Here is a 14,578-nt window from a genome sequence, read left to right as displayed (position 1 = left end):
TGTGTGTGTGTGTGTGTGTGTGTGTGTGTGTGTGTGTGTGTGTGTGTGTGTGTGTGTGTCTTTTTCGTAAAGGCAAAACCCAAGTCTTCCTACTGTTCATCTCATCTTTGCTGGCAGGGTTGTGAGGTCAGCAGTCAATCGTAGCATCACAAAGATGTCCTGCAAGCTTGGCTTCCCCATCAAGCGAACCCTCTTTATGATTACCATTCCCCCCTCCCCAATTTCCTCAACAGTTCTAATTTAATACCATTCCATGGGCGTGGTTCTACCAACCGGGAATTGGTGTGAAGTACTTGTGATGCTATCAGGAACATCCCATACAAGTGATAACCACCCCCCCCCCCCCCACGTGGGCAAGCCGAGATAAAAGGCATGCCGTTGGAATGTAGCAGTTAAATCGGTTCAGTTGGAGAGGGAGAGGGAGAGAGTTGAGTTTGGTTCTGGACAGCGAACAGCTAAAGAGTTGACGTGACTTATTTTGGAGTTACAATTTGGCGAGTGGATCGGCTTGCGGGTCGGTCAGACTGTTTGGTGCATTGGAGCCGGTGCGGTGGTATGAGACGAGGATGAGACTGCTGTCAGCATCCGTGAGTCCTTTTTTGTCACCGTTGCACAGCTACACAAGTTGTTCAACAGTGAGAAATGCCCCTTTGTTATCTCTTTTATTTCATGAAACCCAGCTCGAATGTTTATATCCCGATCCCTACAACAGGTGGCTGTAGTTGAAAATTATTTGAGTACATGTTCTGAGTCGTCTCGTTGGGATTATGTTGCGTTTTGGGCCCTCATCAATTTTTGTCCCAGTATTTTGCTGGTGTAATCGTGTTGCCACACATTGTTGCCTGCTCTAGCGCAGGGACATCTCTTGCCACACATCGTCCCTTTCAAAAAGTGGAAGCTGTCACATTAGTGCGAGTAGTTTTGATTTGGTCAATCACCGAAGCTACGTTGTCACATGTGCCTGCTGGTGTGGGCGACATATTTGCGCACACCCCATTGCATGTAACGATATAATTACACCTGTGAGTGTGCTCCAAAACAGCGCATTTACAAACATTCCTGAAGAACATGCTGACAATTTGGTGACACTTATACAGAAACCTTCCAGTACCGCGGGATTCCACGATTGTCCTGCTCATTGTTTGGTTGCCTTCTTGTCAGAACAACTTAGGACCTCTTTAATCGGACATCATCAAACGGTAAAATGACAAAACAGTTTCCAGCAAAAGTGGAGTCAGCCACCTAAGTGTGACAGTTGGCACTCCACCAAAAATCAAAATGCATGTTTGCTGTGTGAAAAGACCTGTACGATCTCTATAATAAACAAGTAAGGTTTCATAGGTCTTGCAGGATGGCCGAGAGGTACGCAAACTCGCCAATGGGTGGTCCAGCCTGGGGATGAATCTCTAAACTGTCATCCACGTGTGTGCCGTCCCTCGGATGGACGTCAAACTGGACGTCCGAGTACCGGCATTAGTCGGTGGACGTTAAAGATCCCACGGTGTCCTTTGCGAAGTCGGTGAACTCTCACTGGCACCATGGGCAAGTTACAAATTCCTGCTCCAACTACTGCTGAAAGGCAATGGCAAACCATCCAGTATAATGCTTGCCAAGAAACTGCTTCGGCATCACCACCGCTCTGCAGCAGAGCAAGGTGCATCAGGATCAGAAGGGTTCACAAAGTTGTACTGTAGTCGGTTGGCTGCGTAAAAAGTGCTCTTGAAAGACGATACGCACTTTGAACTCATTGATCCCTCGTCAGGATACTTGCACTGCACGGCCAGGAGGACACATGTCGTTGTAACACGACGAGGGTCGGTTGTGGAAGAAAAGGAATGGCGTGTAGAGGATTCCAGTGTAACAGACATCACCGCACTGTTCAGCAATCTTACTGGTCACTGAACTTAAACCCTCTCGTTACAATCGTAAAGTTCCACACGTTCGGTGGTAGTTCATCACCGGACAAAGCAAACAAACGAAACCATTCATTTACGCATCACAACTGAAATTCATGCTCCACGACACAGGATTATGGTGTTTAGTGGATGCGGGGCCTCGTCGTTGCGAAACCTCCAAAGCCATACCGTACCCAATGCCACGCACAAATGCCAGCTCCCTAACAACGGCAAGCGGGTTCGTGTTTGACTTACATGGAGCACGACCTCGAGGCACGTCCTGGCCCCCTGCCCGCTGCGCTGTGGGCGCTTTGGAAAGGAATGCAGACTTTGGTGCTTGGCTGAGTGCCGCCAGGTTGTGTGCCTTGCAAATACCCTGGGTGGGAGCACCGTATCGTCCAGTGTGGCGAGTCAGACAGTCACAAGCGTGACGGCCAGGAAGAGGAGTGTTTATTTTATAGGAGCCTTTTCTTTCATTTTGGTGCACTGCACGAAGAGTGCTTCCAGAACAAAGCCGGAAGGTCACAGGGGTGAAAATACACCGGGCTGTAAAAATAACTAAAATAAATAACTGATACGAGCTGTGTGCAGTTAACATGGAGAGACGATTCGAATAAGGTGGTCCGTTTGCAGATAACATTGTTTATCCTTCATACGCAGAGTCGAGCCCGATATGGGAGACCTCGATTGAAAGTCGACCCACCCTGGGGGTTGTGTGGCTCTTCAGTTGGTCGTGTGCTCACCTTGAAACCTTAGGCCTGCTGTCGGCCTAACAGTTAAAGTGGCTGGCTTGAGATATTGGGGTCTTGAGTTCGAGTTGAGCGGTTGACTCAGCCTGTCATCCTTCCGAGGTCGTCAAAAACGAGTACCAGCACAATTACTGGTAACAGGGGCACTGCATCAGTGGCACAGGCGTGCTTCCAGAGAATGATGCAACCAGCAGCCGCAGGCTGCGTACAAAAACAACAACAACCTCGGGTCACGGACTCCTTGCCTTATTTTGAATCGGTCGAAAACTGCCGCGCTGGTGAAGTGCCGGAGAAGGGCGCTGCATCTCGGAGCACGTCCATGCTGCGGTTCAATATCCATGGCAACCGCATCTCTCTTTGGGTCGTGAACGTTTAATTGACGGTTACACGATATCCTGGCGATATTCCCCGCCAAGTATGAAGAGTAAGTTACTTTTAAAGAGGGATGCAGACGTTAAATGAGGTAACGTTCAGGATAAGGACGGTGTGAAGCACAGAGAGGAGGAGGCCGACATATTGACCGAGTCAAAGGATCCTGGATATAGCACAGGCAAGATGGACCGCACGGCCTTCTGTAGCGTCGAGGCGAGTTGTTTGTTTGTTTGTTTGTTTGTTTGTTTTTTTTTTCTCTACGTGTAGAAACAAGTGAATTTACACATCATTTCAAAATCAAAGCCAGCTTTAGATCGCCGTTTCCATGACAACTCAATCGGACAAGGTAAGACGAAGACGTTCGATAATAATATCAGCTCTCAGCAACGCGAGCGTGAGCTATTTAAATCGCACCTTTATCAGCGGAACACCTGCCGTCTTCACGTGCGCCGACCGTGCTGACGCGGTTCGGAATTTTACCTTTGGTGAGTTTACTTTTACCTCCCGTCACTTCAGCGATCATAATATTCTCATTTTTCACGCCCTTGGCATTGATTTGTCCTTGGTATTCGCTTATAGTGACGTCATGTTATTTGTCTTGTAGAACGCCCAATCGGCTTCGAGCTAAGAGGATTACGCTCCTCCTCCGATACCGCGTCCTCCAATGAGAAGCACGTAGGGGGGGGGTATGTGTGAGGGGGGACCTTTCCCGTGAGAGGATCCTCAATGAAGATTTGATCAACGAACACGCTGCGCCTGTTGTCGTGGTGACCTGAAGCGAATACGATTTGATGTCCGAGCTGTCCCTTCCTTTCCGTTTGGCGGGCACGGACGGCGCACGCGACCCGTGCCAGTGCTGTGTGACCGGGAATGCGCTCGGGGAGTGAAAAGGCGCCAAAGCTTCGTCACGGCGACTCGGCCGCGCCGGTTCTCCGCGGTGAGTCCGGGCTCGCTTCGTTCGTCGCCTTCTTCTCTTATTACTTGAGAGCCTCACAGATCCTATTATAGGCTAAACACAGTGGGGGAGGGTTCCTTCCACAATGCATCGATGGCCATTTATCAACCCAGGAGGAGCATTTCGGCTTCCTTCGTGTTTAGTCGCTTGGTTCGTTCAAAGCGTGTGAGGGATATCGAGTGTGATCACTGCAGGAGCTCCTTCACTCACGTAGACACGCTCAAACACTCAGGGCTGAGGAAGCCTGGTGTTGGTTCAGTGGTTCGGGTGGCGGCTCGGGATCCTAGAGTGGTTAGGGTGGCGGCTCGGGATCCTAGAGTGGTTAGGGTGGCGGCTTGGGATCCTAGAGTGGTTAGGGTGGCGGCTTGGGATCCTAGAGTGGTTTGGGTGGCGGCTTGGGATCCTAGAGTGGTTAGGGTGGCGGCTTGGGATCCTAGAGTGGTTAGGGTGGCGGCTTGGGATCCTAGAGTGGTTAGGGTGGCAGCTTGGGATCCTAGAGTGGTTAGGGTGGCGGCTTGGGATCCTAGAGTGGTTAGGGTGGCAGCTTAGGATCCTTGAGTGGTTAGGGTGGCAGCTTAGGATCCTAGAGTGGTTAGGGTGGCAGCTTGGGATCCTAGGGTCCTGAGTTCAAGCCCCGTCGGCCGCTGAATTAATACACCAGGAGGTTGACTCAACCTGTCATCCTTCCGAGGTCGGCGAAATGAGTACCAGTTGCAGTGTGTGTACTGGTGGAGGGGCACTGCATCAGCGACACAGTCACGCTTCAAGAAATGATAGCTACCCCGGCAGCTAAAGCTGCCATACGACCACCACCACCACTACCACCACTGAGGGCTTCCTCTCGGCCACGACAATATGCCTTTGTAAGTGAAGACTGGGTTTCTTCTGGCCTCTCGCGCTTTTAGTTGAACCTTTTTCATGGAAATTGCTCTTGAAATGCAAGTTTTTTTTTTTTTTTATACGTTTAGCCAACAGCCGATAACGCATCCAAGTTTGTGCCTTTTAAAAAATAAAGATTTCCGATCCTGGAACACGATGACATCGCGTCCCAGTCGATAAGGAGGAAAGCCATTCTTCGTGGTGGTCCCTCGGGTCCATCATTCCGAGGCTAAGCACGTCCCGTGGCTTGTGGCGCAGTTTCATCCCATTGAACGAGTGGCAGAATCGATGGACCTCCCCGGATGCTTGTGACTGCACCCATGGGAGCACGGTGTGCGTGGGACTTTTGGGGTGGACCCGAACACGACCTCCTTCTTTTGTAAAACGTAATCTTTGTCATCATAATGGCATTTTCACACCTTCAGATTATTTATATATATATATATATAGTGGCTGACGGCGAGACCTACAGGTATGCACACTCTCCTCTTGCCTGGGTTTGAATCCCGACCCAGGTATAAACTGTCATCCTGGCATTTCGCCAGCCAGGTAATTCATCAACATGTGTGCCGTCCCTCTATGGACTTTCAACCGGCGTCCCATCTGCTGGCATTAGTTGGTGGACACGTTAGAGCTCCTTCGCGGAGGGTCGCCAAGCTACTGCCGACACCATGAACAAATTGCAAGTTCCTGCCATAACTACTGCTGGGAAGGCAATGGCAAACCATCCTATATAACCCATGCCAAGAAAGTCCTTCGGCAACATCGACGCTCTGTTACAGAGTATGGTGCATCAGAATGGGAAACAGTGATCATTATATCGTATTGTATCGTACTCAAAAATACAAAACAAAGAACATCCATCCATCCATCCATCCATTGGGACCATACTCTGAGCAGAGCGTCGATGCTGCCGAAACAGTCTCCTTGGCTATTGGAAACAATCCTGGACGGGTCACCACTCCAACACAGGATACCAGCAAGCTGGCACTCATTTTTCCGACTTTGGAAGGATGACAGGCAGAGTCAACCCTACCTGGTATTAATTCAACAGCCGAGTAGGATTTGAACTCTGGATCCCAGGATCCTAAGCCCACCACCCTAACCATTAAGCCAATACCAGGCATAAATAACATCAAAAAAACAGATAATTTCTCTCTCCGTTCTTCCATAGGGCCGGAATGTTTTAGTCATGTTGGTTAATATATAGGGACAGGGCAGATGTCATCAAGTGAGCTACAAAGTATGTCTGTGTGTAAATATAATGATTAACAGCTGCTGTGGCATTGCAGTGTGTTTGCAGTGAGATCGTGTTTGCATCACTCAAAGCAAAGTCCTTTTTATTGAATTGTCAGACATTGACCATGCGTCTTGAACACCTGCCACACACTGATAAAGTTGGTTGTGCTGCATGACGATGAGCTCACGTTTGAAATTCCGTTTAAACACGTGATTAGGGAGGATCGTCGGTGGACGTGATGGCCAAACGAGTGAAATGAAATGCGAGCTTGCGGGCGTAAGATGGGTGGGTGTACAGGTGTATGGCCAACACAGGTAATGCCTCATGAACCTCATGCTGGTGCCGCCACATTAAAACCAGCCCGTCCAGTTTTTACACCGCTTCGTGCAACGGCTTCCAATGATCCTTCACCATAACCATGGTAGCTTAAATTTTTTTTCTCTCTCTCTCTCTCTCGCTTTGCTTTCTACCATGTTGTTACTTTTTTTTCGATGATTACAACTTTTCCACTGCAACGATGATGGAGGTTGGCCGATGATGGTAAGCGTCTTGATTGCTGTTTTTTTTTTTTCCCCCAGACAGATGCTGCCATTGTACTGGCTCCTGTGTTTGCCTTTTTCAAACCATTTAGTCATGCTTTGTAATGCTATCTTTTACACTTGCATGCCATGCCGAGAGCTTCCCTTCCGAGATAATTTCAGGATGGTGATGATTATTCCAAAGCAATTTGGAAATAAAGTAGGCTTATGTTGTGTTGCATGCTTTCCCATAATGTGACTTCTTCCTGCAAGCAGAGCATGTTGGGGGTAGACGTCGTCGCAAGAGCCAATGCTCATATTGGTCGGTGTCCAACGGACAGCTGGTGGAGGCCAGACTTGCAATTTTATTTTGAAATGTATTGCACAATTGGAACATGAACGTAGAGGCACGGCACTGAATACGTTAAAGTAGATGATGACCGTTGACTGGCTTCTCCTCTTCGCTCGCTCTCTCCTGTCTCTCCGCTTTAACGTTGATAAACACTCGATTCAAGAACATTTACAAAAGCCCTCACTCCACAAATTGCCCATAATTACCAGGTGCTTCTACAACCAGATGGTGCTAGAAATTGCCCTTTAACGTGAGCTACGGTTTATTTTTCTGGAGTAACCAGAAATTTCAAACTCTCAAACCAGAAAAGAAATTTCAAACACACCAAAAACGATATATATATATATATATATATATATATATATATATATATATATATATATATATATATATATATATATATACATTTTAATCTTGCCAAAACGAAGTTTTTGCAAGATATATTAGTCAGCTTGTATGTTTTTATTTTATTATTATTATTATTTTTTGTCTGTAATCACATATAAAAAATTCTGCAGAGCACAGTTATTGGAAATTTTTGTAACTTCGCATATCAGAGGCCGAGAGAGGTCCCTTTCAGCGCACAAAATTTTGAAGGTCAAGGTCACTTTGTCGCAAATCAGGGGAGTCGACGAAACCCTTATTTTTTGAGTAATTTTGATCGGATCGTCTTCAAACTTCATGGGAATGGTCTGGCGCTCAACTGATTAATTTTTGGTGGCGATTGGCCTTGACCTTCATATATATATATATATATATATATATATATATATATATATATATATATATATATATATATATATATATATATATATATATGTATGTATTTTTTTTTGTCTGTAATCACGTATAAATCACTCTGCAGAGCACAGTTATCATTGGAAATTTTTGTAACTTCGCATATAAGAGGCCTATAGAGGTCCCTTTCAGCGCATACAATTTTGAAGGTCAAAGGTCAAGGTCACTTTGTCACAAATCAGGGGAGTCGACAAAACCCTCATTTTTTGAGTAATTTAATCGAATCGTCTCCAAACTTTATGGGAATGTAGTATATGGTCTGGCGCTCAGCTGATTAGTTTTTGGTGGCGATTGGCCTTGACCTTCATGGTTAGCGCCTGAGGTCAAACATATTTGACCCCAAGGTCAAATTTTCAAGTTTTAGGAACCATATCGTGTAGTACCTCAAATTGAACACCTCGATGAGTGCTTTCTAGATATGTCAAGCTTGAGACATTATGACGTCATTTGGTGACGTTGAGGCAAACGCATATTTTTCATGGTTACTCTGTAGAACGATTCTTATCGGAATCTCTCGTAGGCAGATATTCCTCAAGGAGTTGCTCCTGGTGGATAGCAGCTCTGTTCACCTCAGTGTGACCTCAAAGAAGTCACACGTGGTCACCTTTTGGCAAGATACGGGTCACCCTGCGGGTGACATTGGTTTATTTTTTTTTTAATAGCCTCGTATTTCAAAAAGTTGTGCATAGGTTATGACAAAACTTGATGGATGAGTTGTGTTGGTGAGAAGAACAAGCTGATTCCATTTTTGGTTCAGGTCCAGATGCAGATCTGGCCTTTTGGTGGGATACAAAACGTAAGCTGTTCATCTTGTCTGAGGTATGCGCTCTACCCAGTGCTGTTCTGGTTATATATGGAATCATTATAATCATACGGGTGTTCACATCGTCCCGAACACAATACACCACCAAGAACAGTCACTCTTAAAGAATGTGTGATAGTCATCAACTTTCAAACTTGGTTGTCCCTCTGGCAAATGAGGGATTCATGTGACTTGTTCAAATCACAATATGTACGTGTCTGAAATTTTAACGACTTTGTGGTGCTACAACTTTCTTCTGTTCACATGGCGATGCTTGTAATCAATATTTTCTTTCCGATTCCTCAGCTATACATGCTCATTAATAATATTGTAAAAGGAAACCTTGAAAACGACAACTTTTCTGATTTAAAAAGCTGATTAACACTGCGCAACAGAGCTCAACCGATGAACACACTCGAACATTGAGTGTACCATGCAGACTGTCATTGCCACAAGGAAAAGGTGTACATTTGAATATTGCTGACTGGTAGGAGCTAGTAGTTTTTTTTCCCTGCTGCACATTGTTGAGGCTTGTGGAGGAGCTAGAATTCAAAATGGATCAGGAAGTAATGGAACGAAAAGAACAGTATAAAGAGAGGGTGGGGGACAGTATGATTGAAGGGCAAAATGGAGGGAGACTTGGACAAATATAGGCTGTGGGGAGTAATGAGTCTTCTTCTTCTTCTTCTTTTGTATGCAGCACAAGGCTGTTGGGTAGTATCGTTGGCTGAGGGTGTGATTGTGTTGCTGATGTAATGCTCTCTCTAGGTTGGGGTAGGAATTTGGAATTTGTTCAGGGTGCCGGTGATGGCTCACATCCTCTTTGTGAAGGACAGCGTGGGATCTTTTACGTCCACCAACTAGTGCCGGCAGATGGGACACCCAGTTTTTCGTCCATCCCTAGGACGGCACACGCATTGATGAAATGAATCGCATATACCTGTGAAACACCGTGATGATGGTTTATAGCTGGGTCAGGATTCAAACTCGGGCTAGACAGCTTGGAGGTGAGTGTCTGTACATTGAGGCCATCCTGCCAGCCCAGAATGAGAATAAGGGGAAGATGCAGGGGTTGACCAATATTGAGACGTCCACAAACTTTCAATCACAGAAATGGAAGGAAAAACTGGACACCCAGAAAAAGGTTGGGCTTGGGGATGGTTATTGGTGGATGACCTGAGATGGTGGTATTAAATGCAGTAATTATGCTTGAGACAGAATCGTCATTTGGTTGAGATCGAAAAATTCTAGTGGCCGGATCCGGATCCGGATCTTCACCAAAATCTAATCGGTTCGTCCTTGTCACACACCGAACCTGTCCACAAAATTTCATTCAGATCCGTCCATAACTTTTTTGAGATCCTGTACAGAAACAAACAAACAGACATCATCATCACACCATTTTAAAGCCTTTTTCCCTGAGTAGGGGTCAGCTTTTTGCGGGCTCTAATCATGGTACCCTTTCTTGTGGCAATGTTTTTAAGGCCGGATGCCCTTCCTTACGCCAACCTTTTAGTCGCCTTCAATAAGTAGGGATAATTACCAGAAAAGGATAATACTGGTGCTCATTTCACCAACCTCGGAAGGATAACAGACTGAGTCAACCTCCCTGATGTTAATTCAGTGCAAAACAGGGCTCAAACTCAGGATCCCGTGGATCCCAAGCCACCACCCTAACCACTAAGCCATCACCAGGCTAAACAAACAACAGACAGGGGTTAAAACATAACCTCCTTCACCTTTTGGTGGTGAAGGTAACAAGAAAATTTTATCGTTGGTCCAAAAACACCCTACTCGCTCAGATTCATTATTTTCCCGACATGAAAGTGCACTCATACTTTCCATGTAGGGATTGCGCAGGAAAAAGTCGGTCCCACCCACTACATACAAAACTAAAAGTTGAAGTATCTTATCTTCTTTAAAAAGTTGTTTAGGATGTGAGATATCTATATATTATTTCTGTTAACGTCTGCGTATAATTTGACGTATCTCCTTCAAAACTGCCGGACAGATTGTCGCCACCTTCGGCGTGCGGGTGCTCTGTGGTCTAATGAACAGCATGGGCAATGTGAGATCGCGACAGACGGAAGACGGACAGGTTTGGGAATTTTGGGCGATTTTTCTAATTTTTACTTTCGTTTGCATGGCGACGTGTGACGTCACCGCTGAGTGGCGTAATTCTTTCATGACATCATCGGTCATTCGCTGACGTCATTACGTCTGTCGTCGACAGACCGTCACCACCGAGAGGCGTAATGCCACTCCTCAAACAGCGTCTGCAATGTAAAACCCTCTCTGCACATGCTGATTACCTCAGAAGGTGAATTTGACACAAAAATCTAACAAGAAACATTGTATATAAAGTAAAGATTTATTTAAAAAAAATATTATTTCTGTTAACGTCTGCGCGTAATTTGACGTTTCTCCTCCGAAAACCGCTGGCAGGAATGTGCTCATTTCCCATATACTGGGTTTTCTTAATGTGACGAAGACGATGCACTAAATTTCTAAGCTGGAATTGGATGACAACATGGCTTCAACAAGATTTTCAACCCATCGACGGCCGCATTTATTCCCGTTCGGTCACCATCGCAGAGCTGCTGTCTGGTAAGTGCTGCCATCTATCCAAAAAATATGAACTCGAGTAAGGGAGTACTCATTGCATCAAACACTGAACATAAACACAACTGATAATGAATAGTATAGCTCAGAACATCAGCAATGGTTGTCATGTTTTAAAAATCAGCGTGGAAGGAGGGGAACGATGAGCGCCAGAGCTCTGCCAACATGATGTTCCCCGAATGGCTCTTTCCCGAACTGAACACGCCCTCTTAGACTGTCATTTTGTGTCAAATCCAACGTACATATTAAAAACACCCGAAAATAAGTTGCAATAGGCCTACGGCCAGATAACATCAAAGGCTATCTGAAGGTAGGGGGAACCAGGGAACGGGTATGAGGTCATCCCTTCATTACCCGGATTCTCTTCTTTTCTTTGTTCTTCGAAAGCGCGGTGTCCGACAATCGATTCTGTACCTTGAATGCGTGCGTGTTAACTGTTCAAATTAAAGAGGTTTGATTGTCGGATGCACCCAAACAACTGCCGTCCATTACATTCATTGTCAATATCAACCGCCATCGTTACCTGTGTTGTGTCTTGCGTGTGTGATCTTCAAATGAAAGCGTCCAAGCGGTGTTCGATCGTCGGATGTGCGCCAAAAAGTGCCATTCATTGAAATTTGCATTCTGATTCTCGGTCACCCTCCACTGCTCCTGTTAATTCTAGGGCTAGGCCTATATCATGTTAAACTTGCCCTATCAGATGCCAACCTTCCAGTCACACTGCAGAGGATGCCATTTCCAGTCAGACTCGCTACTCGATGACCATAAACAAATCCCAGGGCCAAACATTTGACAAACTAGGAATATACCTCCCAGCCCCTGTGTTCTCCCATGGCCAACTACGTGTTGCGAAATGTTGCATTTTCACGTGCAAGAGGTTACTCCTATATATCTATCAAAGTGGACAATAATTCCTCACAAGGACGATTCAGCAACAAGACACTCACCCAAAATGTCATCTACAGGGAGGTCCTTTAGAAAACTAAGGACAGGTAACCATAGTGCATCACATCCCTAATGACACCCTCCTCAGCTTCCCATTACATCAACTATTTTCCCTCATCCACCTTTTGCCACCCATTCAACTCTGTGCGAGGCACAGGTATATGTTGGTATATATATATATATATATATATATATATATATATATATATATATATATATATATATATATATATATATATATATATATATATATATATATATATATATATATATATATATTTATATTTATATTTATATTTATATATATATTTATATTTATATTTATATATATATATATATATATATATATATATATATATATATATATATATATATATATATATCCTACCTGGTCTGTTCAGCTGATTTGTTGAAGTCGGGATCACTTTTCAGAAGTCCAGATCATGGCAAAAGCTAAAAACCAGGATCAGTCAACACCGGAAAATATTCTTCTTCTTCATCATGCTCATAGTCATCTTCAGACGGCGTATTTCCGAGCGACCTCTCCCAATGGCAATAGCTCTGATACCATTTGACAGGGTTTTATTTGGTGCAGCATCCTTTGCTATCAAAATTTTAATAGCTTAAAATTATTCCACAAATAGTACACAAAGCTGCATTCCTTTGTGAAGGAATAGGAAGGGATCAGATAGGTGGATGGGACTACGACTGTCAATCAGCCTGATGGGGCGGGGCTGCTCGACACATTTGCCCAAGGGCCAATATATGGCTGTGGTTAAAAATGGAAGATTATCAGGAAGTCGTTGACAGAAAGTACATTCTATTTAGAATGTTAGATCGTCTATAAAGTATGTACAGTACCATTACAATGTGAGCACGTCTCTAAAGTTTGTACGACAACATTTGTAAATCGGAAGTAGAACACCCATATATGTACAGTATTTCTAAAAATAAATAAATAAAAAAGGAAAGAAACAAGTAATAACATTTTTTTTTTAAATGCAAAAGGATGTAAATGAACAAGATTGGGATTGTCATGTGAAACCATCCCAACATCTTTCTTTGAATAATGGTTGTCCCTAGAAAAGACTTTGTTTTATGTTTGTGTCATTGGTTGTTATCTCAATCTGTGGGCTTCAGAAGGTGGAACTTTTTCTTGTTCTTCTTAAAGTTTTGTTCTGAGAGCTCTTTTCAGTATTGTCATTAAGCCCCAGATAGCTTCCAACTGTTGTCCATTTTGTAATACTCCCAAGAATGGTTTTTAAGATCTCCATGAGGTTATTCGTCATCATTCCTGTTGCTCAAACTATCACTGGTACAATGTCGGCATTCTTCAGCCTCCAGGTTCTTTTCACTTCCTTTTTGAGATCTTTTTGTTTGGTCATTTTCTTGATTTCTGCGTTGCTTAGGCCAAAATCGCTGGGTATTATAACTTTAATATGCATTGCTGTCTTTTTTTTTTATCCCCAAGAGTGTACATACCAACATGTTAGTTTTATCCACACACAATATCTCAAAGAGTTATGTATGGATTCAGATGAAACTTGGTGAACAGGTTGAGTGTTTAACATGGACGAATTGGTTATATTTTGGTGAAAATCTGGATATGAGAGTAGCTTTTCTTATGGATTATTTGATCACCATTGATAGATGGGGTCAAAAATGACAGAGCATGCTATTTCAAAAAGTTGTGAAAAAACTAGGTGGATGAGTTGGTGAGGTTACATGAACAAGCCGATTAGATTTTGGTGCCGGATCTGGATCCGGCCTATCAGTGGGATACAAAACATATGTTGTTTCCTTCAGCCTGGCGGGGATGTGTGCCCTACTGAGTGCTGTTCTAGTTGCTATATGTAATGACATTAAAGTGTTTGTGACAAGGAAATCGAGGATGAGGACAAAATATCTTTCTTTTTCACTTGTGGGAATATGATGTCAAACATGGCTGATCAAAGTTATGGCATTGTGCCCCAACTTATTAGCCCAATAATCTCAAAAACCTTCAATTTGAACTTGAATATTTCTCACGCATTCAAGACCAGAGATTTTCCAAAAAATATTTATCATACTGGTATTGTTAGAAAACATAATGTAATGCCTCGATGCCATTTGTAAAAATTAGGGATCACTGGACTTGTAACTTATCTTGGCCCTGGCCTAATGTTGTAACCCAAATGTGGTAACATTCTGACTGGTGGATCTGGAGAATATTGTTGAAGTAATTTTCTAAGTTGGCCATTTTGACCTACTTAAAGTCATGTGACCAATGAGCTGTACAATTCCTGTTAACAGTCAGGAGAGAAACGTTGCTGCCGAATTTCAGTCAGATTGGCCCGACGGTTTTGCCGGAGAAGTCGAAATAGGAGTCGTACGGACGCACACTACGTGATGACAATACCTCATCCGGAATTTAAATTCCAGATAAGCTAATAATACAGCTACAATTTTGAA

General features: G+C 44.1%; 1 protein-coding gene across 3 annotated transcripts in view; it reads left to right on the top strand.

Moving 5' to 3' along the window:
* Positions 1-406: 406 nt before the first annotated feature.
* Positions 407-14,578, top strand: part of LOC147034769 (uncharacterized) — a 101,965-nt gene continuing 87,793 nt past the window's right edge. The window contains exon 1 of one of the 3 annotated variants that reach the window (XM_085888587.1): positions 407-587. The gene's annotated coding sequence lies outside the window, so the exon portion shown is untranslated. Of the gene's footprint in view, positions 588-3,716; positions 3,954-14,578 lie in introns of those variants that run through there. The other 2 variants (XR_015060139.1, XM_085888580.1) reach the window with 2 other exon arrangements.

The sequence above is a fragment of the Eptatretus burgeri genome, chromosome 1 (genome assembly GCF_056783735.1).
Source record: "Eptatretus burgeri isolate ZD-2024b chromosome 1, Ebu_testis_v1, whole genome shotgun sequence".
Classification (NCBI taxonomy): Eukaryota; Metazoa; Chordata; class Myxini; order Myxiniformes; family Myxinidae; genus Eptatretus; species Eptatretus burgeri.
The sequence above is the reverse complement of the archived record's forward strand: the minus strand, read 5'-3'. Positions and strand labels throughout refer to the sequence as shown.